This window comes from Hakea prostrata, chromosome 7 (genome assembly GCF_041222555.1).
Source record: "Hakea prostrata isolate BN-2017 chromosome 7, UWA_Hpros_2, whole genome shotgun sequence".
Classification (NCBI taxonomy): Eukaryota; Viridiplantae; Streptophyta; class Magnoliopsida; order Proteales; family Proteaceae; genus Hakea; species Hakea prostrata.
In genome coordinates, this window is record NC_142606.1 from 1,756,793 (window position 1) to 1,781,053 (window position 24,261).

Genomic DNA, 24,261 nt, shown 5'->3' on the forward strand with positions numbered 1-24,261 from the left:
CCTGTGATCGAAGAAGCGAAATATCTGGTTCAGACGACATATTACTATGGAGGTTTCCTGATAAATCTGAAAAGAAGCATTGCTACATGATTCCTGTGATCAAAGGAGCAAGATATCTAGTTCAGACGATGTATTACTACGGAGGTATCGATGACTACTATTGGAAAGACATTGAGGGTTTGTATTGCAAGGAACGAGAGCACCTTTGTGTCAAGCCCTTTTATCTCCGCCCTTGAATTGCGAAACCTTGAAGATTCCATGTATAATTCTACAAATTTCCACATATATTACCCCGTCACTTCTGGCCTTCTAGTTTTTCCCAATGTTTTTCCCAATGTTATAGATCATGGAATACAAGATTCTTCTTGGTAAAACTTATAAATTAACTGAAATAAACAAAATAATTAGTGATCTTCCCTCCGGAACCTCCCCTATAAGTTGAGTGTAATAATGGATTGATCTATTTATTGAAGAAAATTTTTGTTTGGCCCATGGGATTTGATTATTCATAGGCAGTTTTAATGTATTATGGTCCAAGTTCAAGACTTAATAAAAAAAACCATAATTTAACTTGAAATGGGTGGAAATATTCTCAAAGTTGATCCAACTCACAGCTAAATTGTTAGCTCAACCTGAACCCAACCCAAAACTTTGGGTGTAATTTGGGGTTGAGTGTTTTCAATTTGAACTTGAAGAGCCCAAAACTGATACCGACTTAACACCGTTTTTTCATGATCTTTTCACTAAGAAGTATGACAATGGAAAAAGCAAAAAGACAAGAAGTGCAAAAGAGAAATCTTTTATTTAAGTGGTACTTCATTTTCGATTTATAATTACTTTAAGAAGTTTCTAAAAATAATTACTCGACAATCATCCTTTCTAAAAGATTTTGAGAAGCAATTTCGATCCTAGCTAGTATATTTTTGCTTCAAGATCCATATAATACTTCGCCAGCCATTATTCTTATCTCTTTCTTCCTTTGTTCTACTAACCACTCTGGTCTTCTGGCGAAGAATTTACTATGTCCAAGCAATGAGATGCTGCACAAAGATTTTCGTAAATAAATATCTTAAGGATGAACTCATGATTTTTCATTATGAGGTGTTCTTCTTTGCCAACTGATATAACTTCCTACTCGCTTTTAAAATGCCAAAGAAAAATAAGAAGTAGAAGACAAACCATTTTTCGTGCGGACCGCAACAAGGCTAGGAGATATGCTTTCCAATACCCTAGTGATTAGAACAGGCAAAGTCAGATTGCTAAACAAACAGATAATAGATTGATACATAGAGACTTAAAACACATTGTAAGTTACTAACCCCCCAATGCTATATGGGTCTCTTAGTCCATTGGAGAATATGACGTTGCTTCCAAAACGTTCAAGAACACGCTTAACATCCTGCAGTTTTAATCCATTAATCTCAGGAATGAAGTTGTAAGAAGAAGAAGAAGAAGAAGGAAGTTTTGTTAGTCATGCTAAGTAATTAAGACTTACGTGACCACCAAACTGAGCTGTGATCCAATGAGGCCGAGGACTCGCACCATATGAATTCTTGCAGTTTTGTACGTAGGCAGTGAAATTGAATGGTGCAGCTGGGAACATGGTGTCGTTGCTACCTCGGCCGATGGGCATTACCATCTCACTACATGTCTAGATGAAGATAAGCCATCAATAGTTAAGATAATAATATTAGGGTTTGTGATTTAAACGCATGATTGCTTAATACATTATATTCTGAATATCTAATTTAGAGTATCCGAACCATTGCTTCTACCTAGTAGATTTATAAATAACGCTAAGAGTTCACAGTTAATATGAACTCTCCTACAAGCTAGGCTCATGCACCCTTAAATCACAACGAACTTAATGGCATATGTTAGAACAGAAACTTGACATGTCTCACATCAATAAATAAATAGTAAAGGGGGAAAAAAAATTAAACAATGGAGAAAACGACGGAAATTACAGGCAACAAGCACACAGTCATGCTTAAATTTATGTCAAATTTGTTAGAGCTAGGGCCAGGTCAGGTAGGACAAGGCAATCATAAAGACCCAACCCAATCAAGGACAATCAGTGCAAGATTTGGGTTTGGCTGGTTCGTCAGGTTTCAGGATTCATGGTCAGTGACAGGAATTTAAAGACTTCTAAACATTAGGGTTAGAATAGGCTAAGTTAAGAGCAAGGGCGAAACCATGATTCAACACTGGGGAGGGGGGCCGAAGAATGAAAGTCCGGATAACTTTCCCTTGGGGAAGCACTAACGCTTTCGCAATGTGGGCCGTTATATGAACCATTAGGAGTCCCACTTCTCAATTATATACTCAAAAAAACAAAACTTTCTCTCTCCCTCTCTCTCTCCCTCTCCCCCTCTCTCTCCTCTCTTTGCTCGCAGCACAAACACCCATATACTTGAAATGATGTCTTCTCACCGGGATTTTTATTTGCGGCTAACGGTGCGATTCCACAAAGCGAAAAAGAAAGATCCAACGGCTAGGATTAAAAGTGCGGGGGCATCAATGTAAATACAATTTTATTTTTTTACCTTGAATGGTTTTGTAGTTTAGAAATTTACAAAATCAAACCCTATTCCTTTCTATCCGACGGACTGCCTCACCGTTGATAATCCCTGAATTTGAACTCCGTTTATTCGAGCTTTTGACAAGCGAATCAGAGACACAATCAATTGACACTACAATCGCTTGCAAGCAAAAAAGAACTCAAAAACCTCAAGCGTAGATTAAAAGTTACTGGATATTGACCTAGCAAGAGCACCGTATCCTTGCATGATGGGGCCATCTAAACTCTCTACGACCTTCAAAGCATCTCCTTCTTGAGCACCCATGTAGGGAAGGTCTCACGGAAGAAAATCATTTTGGCGCCCGTAGCAGTTGCATCCTTAGGGAGGATAAGAAACCAGGGAAACCCATAAATCATACTTTCTTTTCCCCATTTGTCTGTAGATTTTATTCTGTTCACTCTTTCAAGAGGTTTACATTGAGGGTATTTTGGTCATTTTGGGATAATTTGGTCATTTTGGCAAAAAGGGTATTATGGTCATCTAGGGTAGTTTGCTCCAATGAGACAGTTTGGAATTTTACTTGGGTCATTTCAGTCATAAACAACATTTTGGGTCATTTGGTCCTAGATGGTATTTTCATCATTTAGGACATTTTAGGTGATTTGGTCTTACAAGGTATTTTGGCGTTTTTAGTCATAAAGGGCAATTTGGTCAATAGGATGAAGGGCATTCTGTTCATTTTGAATGTTCTGGGCAAGAAGGTAATTTAGGTCATTAGGGCATAAGTACATTTTTGTCATTTTGGCATAAGGGTATTTTGGTCATTTTAAATGTTATAGACAGGAAGGTTATTTTGGTCATTAGGGCATAAGCAAGTTTTGGTCATTTAGGGATAATTTGGTCATTTTGGCATAAAGGGTATTTTGGTCATTCAGGGATAATTTAGTCATTTTGGCATAAAGAGTATTTTGGTCATGTAGGGTAGTTTGCTCGTATGAGACAGTTTGGAATTTTACTTGGGTCATTTCCGTCATAAACAACATTTTGGGTCAGGTCCTAGATGGTATTTTCATCATTTAGGTGATTTGATCCGAAAGGGGATTTTGCTCATGAGTTACAATTTGTTTTTTTTTTTTAGTATAAAGGGTATTTTGGACATAAAGGACATTTTAGGTGATTTGGCCTTACAAGGTATTTTGGCCTTTTTAGTCATAAAGGGCAATTTGGTCATTAGGGTTTTGGGTTTAGGGTTTTGAGTTTAGGGTTTTGAATTTTGGGGTTTAGGGTTTGGGAGTCTATTAGACGTACAATTTTCATTGTTCCACACGTTAAGTAATTTTTTAATAATTTTTTACAATTTGATGGTTTTAACATTGCCACTTGTATAATTGTATGGCTAGATATACTTAGCGTAACATGTAAGTCACTCGTGTTTAGGGTTTTGGCTCTAGGGGTATTCTGGTAATTTAGGGGCAGACCTATTCAAGCCAGCGAAGCCTAATTATAGTCAGTAATTTTCTAGCAGTCTTATTTTAAATTGAAGTTATATTTAGAATTGAAGTCCTCTTTAGATTTTGTTTTGAAGATAGGTCCTAGTAGGAGTCATCCAATAAAAGGCTATGAGTACACAATAATAAAGGAGTTTTTGATGAAAAAAATATTGCAGAGAGAGTTACAGCAGAGGTAGAGCTTCTTGGATTCTATAGCAGAGGAGGGTCCTGCGACAGCTTGGTTTGGTGTTTTTCTTCAGCAACTCTTCATCCCTAACCTCCTAAATTCAGTAAGTGCCCATCCTTAATATTTCCCCATCACACCCTACTATTTCCCCTCTCTTTCCTGCGGCATATTGTCTTCTTCCCCAAAACCCTAGAATCCCATATCTCCTAATTCCCTCCACCAAATCCCTTTGCTTTCTAGAAACACAACCTCTCCTCTCCCATCTAGTACTTGACCTCAACCCTAGCATGGTTACCCTGTAGAAACCCTAGAAATTGAAACCATAATTTCCCATAACCTTAGACTTTTGGAACTTGAATCTAAAACCAAAACAGCAAGGTTCAGATTTAGGTATTCAACAATTTCGGGCTTATGAACGCAGCAGTTGGAACTCCCATCAAATTGGGTGCAAATTAAGTAAAGATGGCGATGCAGCTGAAGTTAACCGAACTCGTTACAGGTCCATGTTTGGAAGCCTTTTGGTACTTTACAGCATCTTTGATGTGAAGTTGCAGGACCACCTCAAGAGAAGTCCCAAGAGCTGAAAGAAAGTATAGGGCTGCTGTCCAACATGGAAGATGATGAATCGCCATCTTTATAAATATGGTGAAATCTGGACCGTCGGCGGGGGTCCAGATTAGACGTTGTTCCGGCTGCCGGCTTCTTGGGTTGGGGTTCCGGCGCCACGAAGGTGGTTTTGGGTTCCGGTTCTTTGGCGGCCGGCTTCTGGGTTGGGCTTCCGCGCCTGAAGGTGGTTTGGGGTTCCGGTTCTGGCGGCTGGGTTCTTGGGTTGGGCTTCCGGCGCCATGAATGTGGTTTTGGGGTTCCGGTTGTTGGCGGCCGGCTTCTTGGGTTGGGCTTCCGGCGCCATGAAGGTGGTTTTGGGGTGCCGGCGGTGTTGGGGCTGCCGGCGGTTTGTAGGGTGCCCGAGGGTATGAGGTGGCGTAGGGGCTTAGGGTATGAGGTGGCGTAGGGTATGAGGTGGCGTAGGGTATGAGGTGGCTTAGGGTATGAGGTGGTGTAGGGTATGAGGTGGCGTAGGGTATGAGGTGGCTTAGGGTATGAAGTGGCGTTAGGGTATGTGGTGGCGTTAGGGTATGAGGTGGCGTAGGGTATGAGGTGGCGTTAGGGTCTGAGGTGGCATATAGTATCATAGTTTCATATGTATTATGTAATTGACTTACTGTAAATACAATTATATGGTTTGAATATGAGATCATGGACTTCACTCAAGTTAATAGTTCATCATTTGAGGTAAAGACTTTTGGTAAATTTTTTGAGTACGTGGGTGAACAGTGGTGTTAAAATTGAAATTCCATTCTAAAACTTAAGAGGTTCTCATATGTATTATGTAATTGACTTACTATAAATACAATTATATGGTTTGAATATGAGATCATAGACTTCACTCAAGTTAACAGTTCATCATTTGAGGTAAAGATTTTTGGTCAATTTTCTGAGTACGTGGGTGAACGGTGGTGTTAAAATTGAAATTCCATTATAAAACTTAAGAGAGTTCTCACATATTTGATTTTTTAGGTGAATCCTTAGCTCAACTGGGAGAGCACCTAGATATTATCTAGGGGATGATGGTTCGATTCCATCAGGATTTGGTATATAGAATATTTATTTGTAATCTGTGCTGAAACAAGTCTAAAAGCATTCAACTATTATTGTTAGAGTTGGTGAATGATATAAGAAAGCTTAGCTATATGTGTAGGTTGGTGATTTGGTACCTAGTTATTCATTAAATCCTTTGCAAAAGTACTATGAACTTCATAACCTTTTTCCAGTGAGATCCTAATGGTTGGGAAATGAACCATGGCTGTTGTTTTCTTTCATTATCAAGATAGGTTTTCAGAACGCGTGATTGCAACTTTCCCCAAATTGAAAGTCATCTTTAAGTCAATTAAATTTGATCAATCATTGTCCTTATATGATAGTTTTTTATAGCCAATTGAGTTTGGAAAAAATTACCTTTTTTTTTTAATTAAAAAAATTGGTAAAGACTAGGATCCTAAGTTGAATACATGAAGTTGTATGAATGTATGTATTCACTCCTCATCACAATCCAAGTTATTTAAGGAGATGTATCTTGATATTATCTATAAATTGACCAAGCAAACTTATCAGGATGTTCATGTTCGATTGAATTGGATCTAAGGTTAGAAACCTATCTATCTCTCATTTGTTGTGAAAAAAATACTTAAATAAGTTAGAGAGTTGAAATGTACTAATATGCATACTTTGGAGAGAATGTAAAAACCTATCTTTGTCCCAAATATCATGAAATAGTTGACACAATAGCTTTGTTGTATGATTCAATCAGTACCTATAAGAGTTTAGTTCAAAATAAATACCATCTTTGTCCCAAATATCATGAAAAAACTAGCACAACGAAGCCAAAATAACAAAATTGAGAATTCAATTAGGTCTTCAGTTTCCCACAGGACCCACCGCTGTCTTAAGGCCACCTGGAGCTACATTCGATTCTTAAAAAAGAGATGTTTTTACATCTTGGTTGCATAAAAAAAGAGATGAATTGAGTAAGGAATGTTAGTTTTCTCTTAAAAATTTTGCTGCTATTGAATGTATAGCAGTGCGTAAGTGATCGTATCCCAAACCTCTTATAATCTCTTCTATGAAACATAATCCATAACAAAGAGTTGGCCACAATTCAATGTGTTTTTATGAATGAAATGTTAGACCATGGTCCTTTTGAAGGGTGTCACACTTTTAAATGTCTGGCTTGATACAGCTTTTCTGATCTGCTGCTATACTCATGTTGAATTTCAACTGCTGTTTTGTGTATTCCCATAGTAATGTTTTTGGGAGAAACCAGAAATTTAACATCTCTTTGGAAATGGGACAAATTGACTCAATGTTTCACATAAATTATACTACCCAAGGATTGAAGGAGATGATAAACGTACATCTAGATCAGTCATGATTCAGGTGACCTACAACTCCTATTCATGTCAAAATCATTATTAGATACATCTTTATCATATGTATAGTCTCATGGTTTCATATGTATTATGTAATTGAATTACTATAAATACAATTATATTGTTTCAATATGAAATCATGGACTTCAGTCAAGTTAACAGTTCATCATATGTATTAGAATTTTAAAATGTGAAATACTGAAAGTCTGAAATTGAAACAGCACATTAACGATTAAGATGAAGACTTAATAATTATCAATTAAGACTTTTAAATTTTAAGATAATAAAACTGAATGAAATTTGAAAATTAAAAAGTTAACGATTAAGATTAAGACTTAAGAGTTAAAAGTTATCAATTAAGACTTTTAAATTTTAAAATAATAAAACTAAATGAAATTTGAAAATTAAAAAGTTAAAACTTAAAACTTAAACCGTTAAATGTGTTAACACTCAACTCTCAACTACTCAAACTCAAGTCTCAATGTGTCAAACACCGAAATTCATGGATCATTAATTACATTTAAACAATACCAAAAAAAATTAATTACATTTAATATTTTAATTTTATTTATGTAAAAGACTAACGGGTTGACGGGGCGCACAGGTGGGCGGGCCAACCGTCGGGTGAGGATCCTCAGCCCAATTACGGCCCATTAAGGATCGGTTCGGGCGGTTCGGGCTATAATAGGTCGGTTCGGTCCGATTTTAACGGTTTTGGTTGAAAATTGACACCCCTATACACATCTGAACACCAGTTTGACATAAATGGTAAAATCAATTAATTGTACTCTATTATTTACTTCTATAATTATAATTAACATAAACATTTTATTGCAAAGTAATGAGTTACTAAAAATTCAAAACAAAGAGTCATTGAGGTTGAAAAAAGGACATAGCACGACTATCCTAATAGTCTTGTAAAACAATAGCCCACAAGGAAGCATAGATTTGATTTCTAAGAGAACGCAACATGGAGGATAAAGAAAATACCAATATAAAGGGACGAAAAACCCGAATAAGCCAAGACAAACAATGGATACAAAGAGAGATATGAAGGGAAAAGACAACAAATCAATACCCAAACAACACCAGATCATCGAAACAAAACCAAAACGACAAGCAAATAGATGAAGTTACAAGAGTTTAAGAGTTGGTTAATAAGCACAAGCGAACGAAGGGACTGATAACAAAAAGAAAGCAAAGATGAAAGAGTTAAAATATTATAGAAAACAAAACAAGACGAAACATATAAGAGAATAGATCAAAAAAGAAATCGCAAACCAGACCCCCAAAAAGGGAAAAATAAACAAGGAAGAAGAGGACGGACGGGAGGAGAAGACGAGAGAAGAGCAAACAGGAGAGAACGAAGATTAGGAAAAGAGAGACGAGAAGAGAGCTGGAAGGAACGGAGAAGTCGGAAGCAAAAGAATAACAAGGGCAAATGATAAAAGATAAGACGAAGAGCAACGAGAAACCAAAAACACCACGAAAAGAAAACGCACGATAGATCAACGAACAAGACGAAAAAAAAAGAAAACAAACAAGAACAAGCACAAAAACGGATAGAGATATTTGCACAACACCACCCCCCCAAGCGGGGCACCCCGGGAAACGGGGGGGGCACGAAAGAGGGTGGGGCACGGTTAGTGGAGAAGAGAAAAAGAGAACGATAAAAAGAGAAAGACAGTAGGCGAGGAGGAAGGATAAGAACGACGAGAAGCGGGGGAAAGACAAAGAGAAGAGACCAAAGAACCCAGGGGTGGGGGAGATAAGAAAAGGAAAACGAGGAAGAAGAAGCAAGAACACCAACCACAGAGTCCCCAGAGGAAGAGAAAGACTAAAGATGAAGACAACCAAGAAGCAGAAGACGATCACAAAAAAAAGGGGGGAGAAGAAAAGAAGGACACAAGAAACCCCCAAGGGGGAAACAGAACCAAACGGGACGCAGGAGCAGAAAAGGGAACAAAGGGTCCAACAAAGGGAACTAAGAGCAATGGTAAACACAAACCAGTAGAAATATAGGATTAGGAAAGCCGGAAGAAGGAGAAGAACAAAAGCCGAAAACCCACAGGGGGGAGGAAAGGTGAGTGTAGAGTGGAGAAGGCGGAGCTCACCAACAAGATCGGAAGAAGAGCCAAGACGAAGAAGAGGCCCAAGATCAGAAGAAGCCGACGGATGACACGAGCGTTAAAGGTGGGATCTGAAGATCGGACGGGATGACAAGAAAACAAGGCAGTAATGCGATCAAAAGAGTATTGAGGGATGCACGGAGTTTGTGTCCCAAGCAGCGGGATGAGAGGGGCCAACGGCAAAACGACGAAGTGAGTAGAAGGTGGTAAGGAAGGTGATTGAAGGGGGGAAAGGTGGTAAGTGAAGGTGGTGTTGGGGGGGGCGGTGAAGGTGGGAGGTGTGGGTGTGTAGGTGTGGGGTTGAGGGGGGGGGGGGGGGGGTGAAGGGGGAGTGGAACGGGGAGGGGAGGGTAGAGGGGGAGGGATGAGGGGAGGGAGAGGGGAGGGAAGGGCGAGGGGGAGGGGAGGGAGAGGGGGAGGGTATGAGGGGAGGGGGAGGGGGAGGGGGAGGGGGAGGGGGGGAGAGGGGAGAGGAGGGAGAGGGGAGGGAAGGGCAGGGGGAGGGGCAGGGAGAGGGGGAAAGAAAGCAAGAAGGATGACTAAAAAAAAAAATGGCAAAGAGAAAAGCAATTGAGAAACGAAGAGGGGGACGGGGGAAAATGAAACACAAAACAAGAGGTCCCATATTGATTTTTAGGTGAACTAGCCAGGGAGAGCACCAGATATTATCTAGGGGATGATGGTTCGATTCCATCGTTTGGTATATAGAATATTTATTTGTATGCTTGAAACAAGTCTAAATGCAATGTGTGTTCAAATATGAATTTATATTGTATATGGTCCAAACTAAACGTGAATAACTTGTATTTTTTCAATTGAAACAATTGTATTAGCCATTTTGATGTACATTGACCATTAGTAATTATTCTAATATTTTTATTTTAAAGAATAATTAATGTTGCCCCTTGTATGCCCCCCTCATTTTTAATGGTGTTAAGTGGTTGTTACCAACTGAGATTTCTCATAATAGTTTATAGGCAATGATTTTAACCTTGATTTTCTCCATCCAGTTTTTCATAATCAACATACGGTCAATGTACTTGTTGGGCTCGTAGAACATTGAACTCCAACAACTACTTAAACCTAATTCATTAGATATTGATTTTGAATTCATCTACTTTTTACATAAATGAATCAGTTTTTTTTCGTACAATCACTATTAAGAATGTACACATATTTAATTTTTTTTTATTCTTGACATAAGTTATAGGAAATGTGATATCTGTTTTCTTGTTTGAATTTTCAATGTAACTTTCTATCTCCCTCTCTCAGTTTTTATTTTTATTAAATTTGGGTTTTGTTGTTGAAGGAGGGGTTCAGTTGGTTCATACTTGTAGGCCAACAATGTACAATATATGGAAAAGGCGGCTTCCAACTTGATTCGTCCCTTACAAGTGTAATGAACAATATGTTATCCTAACCGTTAAATCTGATTTTATAAATATGGTGAAATCTGGACCGTCAGCGGGGTTTTAGGGTTTCACATCCTCCGCATCACTTGCATTTATAGGGTTAGGGTCTTAGTTGAATAACTGTCGCGACGGCACAACCGGTGTTGTTATCGCTGTTGCTCACTGCCATGGCCGTCGATGTGCTCACTGCCATGGCCGCACTGTGGAGCTCACCGATCGCGATTCGCTTGTCAAGTCCGGTAGTTGGTACTCAACTCTTATGTCTCCTCTTCTACCATGGCCGTGCCTGTGGAGCTCACGCTGTTCTCTCCGTCGTGGACCCTGCGAAACCCGATCTCCGTGACGTGAAGATCGTGAAGAAGCTCGGCGGTACTGTTGATGGCACAGAGGTTGTTAAAGGTTGTTGGCCTAACTCGTATCGAGAATGATAAGCTTGGTGTGGTGCTCCTCTATCTTCAGATCTGAGGAACAAGTACAACGTGAGGTCGATTCAAAACCCATTCTGAGGAATAGAACGTTGCCGTTATCGTATCGGGTAGCAGAAGAGAGTCTTCACCGCTCCGTCGAGTGTTCGTGGTGTGCTTCTCCTCTATCTTCAGATCTGAGGAACAAGTACAAAGTGAGGTCGATTTCTGTGAGGAAGGACGACGAAGTGCAGGTGGTGAGAGGAACTTAAGGGGCAGAGAAGGTAAGGTAGTTCAGGTTTACCGTTGCAAATGGGTCATCCATGTAGAGCGCATCACCCGTGAGAAGGTTAATGGATCCACCGATGAAGGAGAGATTTGCGATCCTTGTCTAGGTTGAGCTTTGTGCAACATGGGTTTAAATCTCTCCTTGTCTAGCTTGAGCTTTGTGATGGTGACTTTCGAGGGGTTTCATCTTGTGCCTCCCTGTATTTGTGTTTGTTTCTGGAGTCCTGAATCTTCTATTTAATTGTATCTATGATTGAGATTCCGTTAGTGTGCTCTTCTCTTGGTGTTACTAGGTTCAGTTCTTAGCCTCAGATCCACCAATTCAATCGATCTGAAACTTTCAGCAAAGATTCCTTCCCATGAGACTTAGAACTCGACTTTCTTTTCAGGCCTTTCAAGTAGCTCAATTCTGATCAAATGCTTTTCTCTTAAATCTGGGCTTCATTTCTGTTCTGGTACTGTTTTAGCTTCTTTAACCAGTATTACATTTGCGGCCTTGGAGAAATGACTAAAGATGAAGACTTTAAGCTTCTCAAGATCCAGGTTTCTCTCTCTTCTGCCTGACTTTTGAAGCTCTCTGTTTTTTTAAGACCGCTAAGGTGGGCGGTGGTTTTATCCTGACTGAAAATTTGCTTCTTGTTTGTGTTTGGGTATTTTTCAAGGTGAACATAGATTGTGATGGATGCAAGCAGAAAGTGAAGAAACTGCTTCAGAAAATTGAAGGTCCAAGCGTGTGAAGGAGTCTGAAGTGACCGAGGCAACTGGAGATGGAAATGAAACGATTGCTTTCGACCCAACTGATTTGCATGGCAGCTCTTCGATGCCAACGTTTGAACAGCCTCAGCCTTCACCAGCCCCACAACCCCAAGAGAATCCTCAGCAGTTTCACCAAAATTTCAGTGATAACCAAAACCAGTTGCACTATCCTAATCTCTCACTACTTCATTCTGGCCAGCAAGCTTATCAGATCAATCAACACTTCACAGATAGCCAAACCCAGCTTCATGATTATACCCTTTGGCCACTTAATTCTACACAGGAACCCAATCAGGTCAATCAAAATTTCACCGATACTCAAATCCCAGAGGCGTCTTCCTAACCCCAGCCTTCTCAATTTTAGCCAGGAAACTTAATCAGGTCAATCAGAATTCCACTGATATCCCAAACTGTTCGCCTGATACTGCTCCCTCACTACATAGTTCTAGCCAGGAACCAAGTCATGAGGTCAACCAAAATATAAATGATCCAGATGTCAACTCCTCCATTCTCAACTTTCTCCAGGAATGTGATATTTCCATTTATGTCCAAATCCTGTCGCCTGATGATGCCCCTTCTCTGCTTAATTCTAATCAAGAATCTAATCAGCTCAAAGTCACTGATACCGAAGCACAGTTGGCTGACCCTATCCCCTCCCATTTTAATTTTAGCAAGGAATCTGACCTGTTCCATCCAAATTTCATTGATCTGCAAAACTTTCCTGATACTACCCTTCTCTACTAAATACTAGCAATGAATCCGACCAACTCAACCAAGACGTAACTGATACCAAAACCCAGTTACCCGATCAGGATTCGCCTCATGTCCAAAACTCGTTGTTGGATACTCACTTCTTAATTCCACCCAGGAATCTGAGCTCAATCAGAGTTACTTTGTTGATGATACGGTGAAGATGGGTCTCTTGACTCCACCTGCTATGGAGAACAATGGGAGTTCTGGCAGCAACTGCAATGAAGGCTATCTTGATAATGGGTTTCTGGTGGATGCGAACACCTACTCTACTGCGTTGAAGGTGGTCTTGGGTGTTGGTTTTTGGGGTTTCAGGCGGCCGGATTCGGTTTTTGGGGTTTCCGGCTGCCGGTGGTGTTGGGGTTCCGGAAGGTATGGGGTGCCGGAGGCGGGGTAGGGGTGCCGCCTGAGGGTATGGGGTGCTGCCTGAGGGTATGGGGTGCCGGAGGCGGGGTAGGGGTGCCGCCTGAGGGTATGGGATGCTGCCTGAGGGTATGGGGTGCCGGCACGGGGTTGGGGTGCCGGAGGGTATGAGGTGGCGTTAGGGTATGAGGTGGCATTTAGGGTATGAGGTGGCATTTAGGGTATGAGGTGGTGTTAGGGTATGAGGTGGCGTTTAGGGTATGAGGTGGCATTTAGGGTATGAGGTGGTGTTAGGGTATGAGGTGGCGTTTAGGGTATGAGGTGGCGTTAGGGTATGAGGTGGTGTTAGGGTATGAGGTGGCGTTAGGGTATGAGGTGGCGTTTAGGGCATGAGGTGGCGTTTAGGGCATGAGGTGGCGTTAGGGCATGAGGTGGCGTTAGGGCATGAGGTGGCGTTAGGGCATGAGGTGGCGTTTAGGGCATGAGGTGGCGTTTAGGGCATGAGGTGGCGTTAGGGTTTGAGGTGGCGTTTAGGGTATGAGGTGGCGTTAGGGTTTGAGGTGGCGTATAGTCTCATGGTTTCATATGTATTATGTAATTGACTTACTATAAATACAATTATATTGTTTCAATATGATATCATGGACTTCACTTAAGTTAACAGTTCATCATATGTATTAGAATTTTAAAACGGCTATCTTCGGTGATCTTATGGACATTATTCACTTAATTTCTTTAATTTGTTAGAATTTGCCATCACCATACACAATAAACGACCAAATGAGGACTAGAATGACCAAATCACATTATAAATAAATATATGAAACGAAGGCACTAAGCAATATATATACAATATGAATTATAATCAACATTTTTATAATAGAGATAATGATCAGAATGATTATGATCAAGTGAAATAGTTTGAATTGCTAGTAGAGTTTAGATTTTTTTTTTTTTTGGTAATAGTAGAGTTTAGATGGGATGGGATTCACATCGTCTGTAATTCCCTCCCCTGCAATTCCCTGTAATTCCCTCTTGAGATTGTGACATGTGCCAATAGACAATCCAAGGGTCCCCAATTCTAAACCCATCCTTGTATTCCTCTCTCCTCTCTCTCGCCCAAATTCAGAAAAACACGGAATCCTTTGCGATATTTCCTCTTCCGTCTCTCAGCGACTCAGTGTCTCCTCCGTGCAAAACTCTGAAAAAACCCCTCTTCACTTTCTCTCTCATATGTTGATCTCTCCTCTTCCCCACAAAATTGAGAAAAGCCCCAAATTACAACGATTTCGTCATCCTCTGCAAGGCTCACGGCTCTCTCTCCTCTCTGAATCTTGTGAAGAGAGATCTCTTGAATTGGAGCGATCAATCTCACTCTGTCTTCCTTGAGTTGCGTCTTAATTATCTAAACTATTGGAATAACCTTTGGTTGTATCAGTAATGTGTAATTTTACTGGGAGCAATCATGAGGCCTTCATTGATGATGATAGCGGTGATGGTATAAATACATCGATTTATACTCACTACTCCAAAGGAAACAGGTAGGTGATTTACTTGTTCAAAATGGAAAATAGTTTTGTGCTAGTGTACTTAATTGCGTTGGTTTAATCTTACTAATGGATATTCACGACTGAAATACTGTTGGATGAATTGTGAGGTGGAAAATGTGATTGCCTCCAAGTATAGTTTCCCATAGTTGTAAATGAGAGTTAATTGCTGTTATTGTCAATTTTGTTGTTGTTTCTATTAATTAAAGTTTATAGAATTCTTGCAGATTTGACTACATTTCTTCTTTTCTATCCCTTACACTCCCATTTCTGGGCAGCAGTTGCCTTCCTGCAAACAAATTTATCCAAATGTTCTGGTATTTTGATGCAATAGGACGCACAGATGATAATCCTTTGTAGCCTTGCAGTATATTATTAGTTAAGGATAATGATTCAATTTCTGGAACATGAAAGGAAAAAGAAATAAAAATGAAATGCTGGCAGAATTTGAACCCATGGTTTTTACATGATAATGGAGATAACAACTGTTGAATCTCATTCAACTCACATGAATACTTTCAGAATCTCAAAGATTATTGATCCCACAATGGTGCCCAGTAAATTAACACCAAGTTACAATAGAACTCTCACACTTGGAAGGGCTGCCCGCTCGCTGTTGAAGTCACTGATGATGGATTATGCATCCCTAATAATGTTCTTTATGCCCTGTTTAGTAGTTTCTAGGTTGCATTTGAGTGTAAAAACAACAGCATCAACCCTTTCGAATCGAAAATTCTAATATTAAAGAGTAAATAATTAACAACAAAAAGAAAAACAGAAGCTGCAAATCCCCTGTTGGTGTCAGCTCTGTTATTTTCTTCCCAATGGGAAGTGAGGATCTGGGTAGTCTAAATTTGAGGTGTACATTCTCTCTCTTGGTGAAATGGTTTTGATGAGAGTTAAGGAAAGATGATCGGTTGTAGGTCTTAACTGTTAGATATGGCTGGGCAAAATTAGATGGATCTCCTACCCTACTTTCTGTATTTCTGCTGGAATAACACAACTGAATAACATGGCATTAGATGGATCTCATAGTTTGCACTTGTTGTTCCAAAATACATTGAAGCTAATTATTAACTTCCTGTGCTGAGTCTTTAGCTCAAAATGGAAGAGCATCTAGGTCTTCCTAGAAGATGATGGTTCGAGCCCATCAAGACTCACTGACTCATGTTCAGGTGATTGGTGACTTCAGCATGGCTTGTATTCAGTTGGTTTAAATTAGAAGTTAAATCCATTTACTCGATCTCCAAACAAGGAAAACTTTCGCAATTCAGCAACAAAATCCAACATCGAAGAGCTTAAGTTTACAATGTCACCACTTTTTCCACGGGCCAACATCACTGAAGTTTATATCAAGAGGGGAAAAGAACTGCAATGGTTGTCCTTTCTAACTTAAGTTACAATGCCAGCCTTCTTAAGAATGTGAAGGTTGTGCCTTTTACAATGTAGACTCGATTAACTGAGCCAAAACCCTCCTTAGAAAATGCCTTCATCGTTGACAAATCTTCTTGGTATCTGGATCCAGGCCTTATCAGCAACTCTGCTAGTGCCAAATCCTTTTGGGTAGGGGAAAAAGGAAAAAAAAAAAAAAAAAAAAAAAAAAAATTCAGTTGCGACATACTTGTATGTGGACATTAGAATTCAGAAAGAGAAAACGAGTTACCTCTGAAGAGCAGAGTTGATAGAGCTTCAGAGCCATCATTTTGGAGCTAAATAGCATCACAGATTCTGGCTTTACAGGGCCCAGATCAGAAGAACGGCTGCCATCTAAAAAATTGCCTGCTGGTTGGTTGCCTCTGTGCCATCTGCTGTTTATGTAAATGAAACAGAATGGCAGATTACAAGATTGTTTGCTATTCTTTTGCCAAACTTAAGTTTCTTTTGTAACGTGAAAGAATTTAACAGCACTCGTAGCCAAAAAACAGAAGACATATTTTAACTGAATTGATTTTTACCTTTTATTCTTCTGTGCGGAAGCTGCAATTTCATGAAAAAGTTGGGAGACTGAAGTTTATATCACGAGGGGAAAAGAACTGCAATGGTTGTCCTTTCTAACTCGAAGATCAAACTTTCAAGTTATTATCCAAAGCAAATACAATACAAAATAATCAAAAGATCAGGCAAAATTCTCTATGAGCCATGCAGAGGATGAGGAAATCGCTGTAATTTGGGGCTTTTCTCAATTTCGTGAGGAAGAAGAGAGATAGGCGGTCGATAATGAGAGAGAAAGAGTTTTGCACGGAGGAGACACTGAGTCGCTGAGAGACGGAAGAGGAAATATCGCAGAGGATTCCGTGTTTTTCTGAATTTGGGCAAGAGAGAGGAGAGAGGAATACAAAGATGGGTTTAGAATTGAGGACCCTTGGATTGTCTATTGCCACGTGTTACAATCTCAAGAGGGAATTACAAGGAATTGCAGGGAAGAGAATTACAGACGATGTGAATCCGTTTAGATGAGACTACTTGATTACAACCAACCCAAATAATACTCTCTCCTCTTTTAAGTTAGCAACAATCATAGAATTTAAGTTGAACTCCATCACCACACAACACAAGTAACTTCTTATGTTATAACCTTCAACATTATCAGGTACGCATTATTGAGTTATTCCCTTTAACATTGAGATCTATAATTTTGTTTTTGTATTCTAAAATTGTGAGCTTCATTGACTTGATGGTCGTTAATTACTCAATCAAACTAGTCGAGCATGATTTTTCAGGTTGGTTCACTTACATTGTCGAAAAGATTTTTGAGCAAAACAATCCAATAAAACACTCTTTTCCTCCCAAACGAAGGATGAGAGTTCTTCACAAGCAGGGATTATACTGCTTCCGTGTTCTTCGTTTTATCTCCATGAAGAAGACAAAATGAAGTTTCCCTTCAACGATATTCAAAAAAAGAGTTGGGAGATTAGGAAGAAGAGGAATCGACCGCATATCTTTAGACACGAAATCACGTTACCGAGTCGAAAGTAGTATAACGTATCCTAGCACTTCTTCTTCTTCTTCAATCTTCATAGCTTCTTCTGAAATCAGGGTGGAAGACGAAACGATCGATTATACTCCATCCTTTAGGTTTTGTGAATTTCAAACGATTTTGATTTACTAGGGCTTCTTCGTCAAGCTTCTTCATCTTCTACTTCAAGATTATGTTTTCTCCGTAGCTTCCTCTGAAATCAGGGTGGAAGAAGAAACGATCGATTATGTTTCATTGTTTTTGGTTTTGTGAATTTCAAATGATTTTGAAAACCGTATATTTTGAAAACGATTTAAAAAACGTATTAACCGTGGTTGGTGCGAATAAACCGCTCGGTTTGCTGCCCAAACTACATTTAACCTCTTAAAAGTGAAGAAACGGTTGAGATCGTTTGGATTTTGATCCAACGGCCCGCTGGACTGAAGCAAAATCGGTAAACTAAACTCTCTCACAACCCTAAATGCTAATACTCAAATCGAACCCTTTAACCCTAAATTCATCTCACCTCGCGCCGCTTCAAACCCTTTCTCGTTCTTTACTTGTTCGTTAACTCCTGCACCAAAGAGTTGATGGAGGCCTTCAGGGTGGCGCTGATGCGAGCATGATCGGTGAGTATGGTGTCGGTTTTTACTCGGCTTACCTAGTTGCGGAGAAAGTCATCTGCACCAAAGGGTTTGTGGCTCGTTTCGGGTGCTTCGAGTCATTCATACGGGTGGTCGTGGTCACACCGTACCCTGCGAGGGAATCTTGTATCAATCCATCTTTGGAGAAGCCGAAAACCGGATCTACCAGCATTTCTATGAGGAACGAGTCCTGTGTACTCAGCCCAATCAGCAGTTACATCTTTGCGCCATGTTCGCATGTTCTGAGAACCGTGGAATCATCCCTGGTGAGCGGAGAGACTACCCCCCGAGCAAGGAACCCCATGGCGGGTTCTGACCTTCGAGGCCGAAGCCTGCACCATCACAATTCCACGGCCGTCTCGGTCTACACGGCAATCGGGACGGCTCCATCAGGGTATCCGGTTTGGACACTATCATCGGCAACGCTCTGCGCACCAAGCCCCCGCAAGACGATGATGACCAAGCTCCGGAAGAAGAGCACCATGTACTCATGGCGTTTCCATCCCATGATCCGGACACCCGGACAATGAAGACACTATCCCCTATTCGGATATGTACGCCTATGGTGCCGGAATTCGGTTATCCATTGTCGAACATCCCGATGGGACGAGGAGTTGGGGGATATTGCATTTGTCAGAGGAGACACTGCATTGCTCTATTCTATGGAGGGACCTCAGAAGCAAAGTTGGTGAACAAAGTCCATTAGATATTGCTTTTTCTTCATTTATGTCACTGGGTTTTAGGGTCTTAGATTTCTGACTCTCGCTATCACGGCGACAAATTCAAACCTGAGTCCCTCCTTTTCCTTCAATAAGTTCTTCTAACTTTGCTTTTGTTTTGTTTTTTCTTTTTCTGTTTCTTGCTGTGTCTAGCATCGTTTGTGTTTTGTAAATTTGTTTTTCTGTTTCTTGTTGTGTTTTTTTTATTATAGGGTTCTGATTGCATCTGTTGAAGGTTTCTATTCGGATTTCAGAAAGTTTAAAGAAGAGAAAGATGAATTTTTCTCATCTTTTACTTGCTGTATATGATGGCATCGTTAACCTATTTTCCTTGTTGTTTGTGTTTGGGTATTTGTACAGACTTGTGTTCTAAAGGTGAACATAGATTGTGATGGATGCAAGCAGAAAGTGAAGAAACTGTTTCAGAAAATTGAAGGTCCAAGCGTGTGAAGGAATCTGACCGAGGCAACTGGAGATGGAAATGAAACGATTGGTTTCGACCCAACTGATTTGCATGGCAGCTCTTCGATGCCAACGTTTGAAACAACTGAGAGAATCGTCACCGGTTGCACTATCCTAATCTCTCACTACTTCATTACGCCAAAGCAAGCTTATCGGATCAATCAACGCAAACCCAGTTACTCGATCGGGATTCGCCTCATGTCCAAAACTCGTTGTTGGATACTCCCCCTCACTTCTTAATTCCACCCGGGAATCGAGTTACTTTCTTGATGATACGGTGAAGACTCCACCGCTATGGAGAACAATGGGAGTTCGGTGGATGCGAACACCTCCAGTATCCTGCGTTGAAGGTGGTGTTGGGTGTTGGTTTTTGGGGTTTCCGGCGGCCGGATTTGGTTTTTGGGGTTTCCGGCTGCCGGCGGGGTGGGGGTGCCGGCGGCAGGGTTGGGTGCCGGCGACGGGGTTGGGTGCCGGCGACGGGGTTGGGTGCCGGCGGCGGGGTTGGGGTGCCGGCGGGTATGAGGTGCGGTTAGGGTATGAGGTGGCATTAGGGTATGAGGTGGCGTTTAGGGCATGAGGTGGCGTTTAGGGTATGAGGTGGTGTTAGGGTATGAGGTGGCGTTTAGGGTATGAGGTGGCGTTAGGGTATGAGGTGGCATTTAGGGTATGAGGTGGCGTTAGGGCATGAGGTGGCGTTTAGGGTATGAGGTGGCGTTAGGGCATGAGGTGGCGTTTAGGGTATGAGGTGGCATTAGGGTATGAGGTGGCGTATAGTCTCATTGTTTCATATGTATTATGTAATTGACTTATATAAATACAATTATATTGTTTGAATATGAGATCATGGACTTCACTCAAGTTAACTGTTCATCATATGTATTAGAATTTTAAAACGGCTATCTTCGGTGATCTTATGGACATTATTCACTTAATTTCTTTAATTTGTTAGAATTTGCCATCACCATACACAATAAACGACCAAATGAGGACTAGAATGACCAAATCACATTATAAATAAATATATGAAACGAAGGCACTAAGCAATATGTATACAATATGAATTATAATAAACATTTTTATGATAGAGATAATGATCAGAATGATTCTGATGAAGTGAAATAGTTTGAATTGCTAGTAGAGTTTGGTTTTTTTTTTTTTTGGTAATAGTAGAGTTTAGATGAGACTACTTGATTACAACCAACCCAATTAATACTCTCTCCTCTTTTAAGTTAGCAACAATCATAGAATTTAAGTTGAACTCCATCACCACACAACACAAGTAACTTCCTATGTTATAACCTTCAACATTATCAGGTACGCATTATTGAGTTATTCCTTTTAACATTGAGATCTATAATTTTGTTTTTGTATTCTAAAATTGTGAGCTTCATTGACTTGATGGTCGTTAATTATTCAATCAAACTAGTCGAGCATGATTTTTCAGGTTGGTTCACTTACATTGTCGAAAAGATTTTGGAGCAATACAATCCAACAAAGCACTCTTTTCCTCCCAAACGAAGGATGAGAGGTTTCACCCGCAGAAACCCAAAAGATGCCTATAAAAATGGAAAATACAAGAGAAACTGATATTCTCATTGACTCGAGAACAATGAATTACTACCCCAAAAATAAGAAAAAAAGAAAGATGCAACAGATGATTTTATTAATTCAGTCTTATCTCAACTAAATGGGTAATTTTTTTTAAGGTTATTTTGGAAGTAAAGATCTAAACCCTATTGAAGGATATTTTTAAGTAAAGATTTTTTTTCATGGATTAAGTAACGATCTTAGACATTGATTTCATCCGAAATCAGGGGGAAGTGGTGTGCGGTTTTCGACGAGGTGTATGAAGAAAATGAGAGAATGAAGAATCTTTTCACCTACCTAGGGATTGGGTAAGAGAGGGGCATTATAGTCATTACACCTTATTAAGATTTGACTTTCAAAATTTAAAATCATGAGAGAATCACTAATAATTTTTTCCACTAGTTTTACCCCACTTAAGGTGGCTACAATAAAATAATTCTAAGCTGTTTAATATTGTTAAGGTTTCTTTTCTTGTAGAAACTTCTACGGTACCTATTCTATTCGATATAAAAAATAATAAATAAATAAATAAATGTGTTTTTTGGTTTTTTGTAAGTGAACTTTCTTTTGATTGGTAATTGAGTTACCTTTTGTTTCTGAATTATTGCATGTTGGAAAACAGTTCTTTTGGGTATGGGTGTGTTTGGTTATGGAGAAGCAGTGACACCAAGCTATATTGGATGTTAACAAGAGAGGGGAATAGGTCTCATTTTGCTTTGGTTACCAAAATTAAAAAAAGTATGATTTTGCTTCGTGCACAACTGTCTTGGATTACACCGGCAAATGGCTGCTTCTGGGGAGCTCTGAAAAGAACGCTGTAGTGCTGGGAGTGATTGCAGCTACGGCAGGTGAGGTTTTGGCCTTTATAGTTTTGAGCTGGACAACAGTTTTTCTACTTGAAAGTAAAGCCATACATGATCTCACATAGATATGCAAGCTGCATTAATATTTTAGTAGTTCATCAAAATTTATTCGGTAAACTTTGGTTACTTAAGAAAATGATGTGTCACGATTATAAGATAAGATTTATTACTTATTGGGTAACATAATTAATCGTACAAAAAAAAAGGGTAACAGAATTAAAAATGAGATGTGTTCAGAGTTCTGTGTAATAATCCTTTTTATTCATTTAAAACTTAAAAGAACAATTTTATAGAATAATTGGAAAATGATGTTTCACAATTATAAGATGAGTTTTATTATTCATTGGGTAACAAAATTAAAATGAGATGGAAGTCTGCATAGATGTGTTTGGACTTTTGTGTATTAAGCTGATTGGTTTATTCATTTAAAAGTTAAAAGAAGAATTTTATAGAATAGTCACGATTGACTATATTACATATAATGATGATGAGGCTCTTGAGATGGAGAAAGAATTGGACTAAAGTGATGAAGAATGAAACATAATGGAATTGGTTTCATAATAGCTTCAATACACGATTGACATCGCAATGTTAATGGATGCTGTTGAATTGTGCAGAAAATCCAAGTCGGCTGCCTTGCTACGCAAGCGTTGGCAACAATTGCCTTTCACTTTACTTTTGGTTTGGAACACAAAAAAAAAGTAATAATGACGTAAAGAACTAATGATCTTGTTGAGCAGAACGCTTACTTTCCATGATCGTATTGGATATGTGGCTAAATGCTGCACAAGTCTTAGGCTGTTGAGCAGGGTGCAAATTGGTCATAATTCTATGCTCTGGAGCCTTAAATATTATACAGTGGTGGAAATATCATTCACGCTGATTTTGTGCAGTTGATCTGCGATTCTGGAGGCAAGACAATAGTAGTGGATCACATTTAAATAATGGTTTAATCTTGAGCGCTTTGTCTTAAATTGATTGTGGGCTTCTAAGGATTGTGTATAAAATTGTAAAGATTCTGTATTCTTATTAAATGAAAGGATAGCCATCTACTGCGGAAGAAAATTTCGATGAGATCATGTATTTCCCCAAAGAAATATTAGAAAATATTTACACATTGGTGTAAGTAATGAGGCTTCTTGAAATTGTGTCGGTAAATTCCCCGGATGGTCATCTTCTCTTGCTGGAATACTTGGAACAAGAAAAAGATGATCTAATCTTGCTGAATGGACAAGAAATTCTAGGGATATGTATAATATGAGAAATTCCAGGGATATGTATAATACGTACGCATGAATTGATAGAAGGGTGAGACGCAAAAATTTTCTATTGATACAACGAGATCATATGTACCCGCAGAAACTTATCAAATTTATCTATTCTTTTTTCCTATTTTCAACGTAGAAATAATTCTTGGCCCTCTTCCATTAATCTGATGTCTTCTTTAACAACCCAGTTGCTTCCTGTGCTTCAGATTTAATTATTCACATATGCTTGTTTGCTGGGTGGTGAATTGTCTGATTGGAGTGTTTGTTAATCTACCATTAATTTCCTCAGAGAGTTATCAATGAAAAGCCACTGTGGGGCTGTATATATTATCCAAAAAGAAGTGACTTGAATATTCCTTAACCTTATGCATTGATCTACAGCTCTACTTTAATGGCTTATTGTCCTCAAACACCCAAACCTTCGACAGCGTCGGTCGATGGCTTGAAAAAATGAGGTTAACAGTAAGTGTCTTCCTTTTCTCTTATCTTAATGACAAGCAATACAAAAAAAATGCATCTTGATTGATATATCTGATTCAGCAGAGAAAACCCTATTGCCGCATTTGATTTAGTTGTTGGTTTTAGTTTTGTCGTTTCTGAATGGTTGTTTTTGGGATTAAGATTTGCAGAACTGATCGTTTGGGGAATGCCACAGCCTATGGTTAATTCTTTATTTGTTTGTTCTGTTTTATGTAAAGTAGATTTTAGTTTAGTTTTTTGATAAGAGATTTAGAAGGGGGCTGTGGGATTTTAAGTAGCAGTGTTTATAAGATCTTCTTTTGCCTTTTAGTTATTTAGAACTTAGTATCACTTTTAAATGTTGACTTCAACAGTTCTCTGGATTTGGTCTTCTTAACTAGGTTGGTATTTTTTGAAGATTTTGAAAGATTTGGGCCAAGTTTCTGCGCAAGTCAACCTATTGTCATC

The 24,261-nt window shown here is 39.4% G+C and overlaps 2 long non-coding RNA genes across 3 annotated transcripts; one reads left to right on the forward strand and one right to left on the reverse strand.

Moving 5' to 3' along the window:
• The first annotated feature begins 10,807 nt into the window (after positions 1 to 10,807).
• On the forward strand, positions 10,808 to 12,167 carry LOC149008851 (uncharacterized). The gene is made up of 2 exons (XR_016174718.1): positions 10,808 to 11,962; positions 12,082 to 12,167. It is a non-coding gene; the product is annotated as an uncharacterized LOC149008851 (long non-coding RNA).
• A 3,944-nt stretch (positions 12,168 to 16,111) lies between these two features.
• Positions 16,112 to 17,115, reverse strand: LOC149008852 (uncharacterized). 2 transcript variants are annotated; one of them, XR_016174782.1, is made up of 3 exons: positions 16,791 to 17,115; positions 16,499 to 16,640; positions 16,112 to 16,391 (listed from the first exon to the last, which is right to left on the reverse strand). It is a non-coding gene; the product is annotated as an uncharacterized LOC149008852 (long non-coding RNA). The 2 variants fall into 2 exon arrangements; XR_016174781.1 differs by having other exon boundaries at positions 16,499 to 16,643.
• Between the last annotated feature and the right edge of the window lie 7,146 nt (positions 17,116 to 24,261).